The following is a 1,595-nucleotide window of genomic DNA, read 5'->3' on the forward strand; positions in this document are numbered from 1 at the left end:
TGTTGTTCATGTTTACAAACTTTATTACTCGTTCAGGAAAATATTCAAATAAACCTATGCTAGTATACTTGACCAGGACCTTTAAATAGTGGAAAAATTCATGAAGACAATATCATTTTTGTATTTACACATGTATCATTTTTATAACTCATAAAGTAGGACTTATATTTTGCATTCAATCTACATTCGTACATTTATTTGAGAATTGGAAGTAGATAGGCATATACATGTAAGTAGAATTGGAATTTTGCTCAGGAATGAACATGACTGATTAAGAATTAAAAGTAGAATTGGAAGTACATAGGCATATACATGAAAATTTTCTTCAAATAAACCAGTGCCAGTAAACATGATAAATTTATGTCCTATTAAAACTTTGTTGAAAACCAAGATCACGGGAACAAAATTACTCTGATTGCTCCCAATCATTCAATTTTTCACAAAGGAAAGAAGAAAGTATGAAAATCAAAAAAATTGGAATATGAAAATCAAGAAATAGGAATTTATTTAGATAACAGACCTCAGATCCTTTGCCTCCCGTCGCCAATTGCTCCCAATCGACTGATAATTTCTCTCTTCTTGATTGCTCCCCCAAAAATAGCGCTATATAGTTGAGAAAGATCGCTCTGTTGAAAAAATAGAGGGAAAATTTAGAGGGAAAATCGGGAGGGAAAGCAGGAGAGGGATTCTGTCAAAGATCTTACCTTCCATTTCTGTTCGCCGATTTTCGTCGCCTATTATCACAAAATCCCAATTTTCCATAATTCCTGTGGCTACCCTCGCATGAGAAGACGGGACAAGCCTTGTTCCGCCTTCCCACGAGTATTAGTTATCCCAGAGGTTAGGCTGATAAACGGGATAAAATCATCACGTGCGGGTTTGTTATTCTGTGGGCGTTTTTTGGTGTTTGGCAGAATAACGAAGGGCTAAACCACCTTAACCCCTCATTTATCCCCTTACCAAACGGGGCCTAAGTAAGCAGCCTGCAGAAAAAAAACGTGTGGTTCCGATCAATTATTGAGCAGAATGCAGTATGGTGAGGAAACATGCATGGGTTGCGCATAAGCCTGGAATGACGGTGCTCCTTCTTGTTAGCAGCACGAAGGAAAACTTAACCATGCACACATCAATGATAAGAAAACAAAAACCAAAGAAACCAATCATAGAGACACGTACGTAGATTGGACAACGTTCAGCAATCCTTTCGGTTTTTTCATATTACGATCAAAAAAGATTATCAATATTATCGGAGTACCAACAATTCAGGATTCTACTAATAAGCGTTGAAGGGCTACAATCGACCCCATAATCTCACCCCATTTCTACGTTCCTCTCCTCTGGATACGATACATATTTATACGTATCTATCTCTCAAATCCTAATCTCACCTCCGGAGAATTTTCCAATCGAGGTGCAAGCTGTAGGCCTTTCAATTATGGATCGCCGTGATACGTATCTCCGTCTAAAAAAAAGACTTAACTCATTGGTCCATATATATTCAGTCATTGTAGTGTTTGCTACCAGCTTTTAAACAGCAACACAACAGGCTCATACCTCTTGTTGGTTAGGTACTGTGGTGGTCTGCGGAAAGTTAC

General features: G+C 37.9%; 1 long non-coding RNA gene across 1 annotated transcript; it reads right to left on the minus strand.

Moving 5' to 3' along the window:
• Positions 310-1,267, minus strand: LOC109833925. The gene is made up of 3 exons (XR_002245383.1): positions 1,177-1,267; positions 705-983; positions 310-626 (listed from the first exon to the last, which is right to left on the minus strand). It is a non-coding gene; the product is annotated as an uncharacterized LOC109833925 (long non-coding RNA).

The sequence above is a fragment of the Asparagus officinalis genome, chromosome 3 (assembly GCF_001876935.1).
Source record: "Asparagus officinalis chromosome 3, Aspof.V1, whole genome shotgun sequence".
Lineage (NCBI taxonomy): Eukaryota > Viridiplantae > Streptophyta > Magnoliopsida > Asparagales > Asparagaceae > Asparagus > Asparagus officinalis.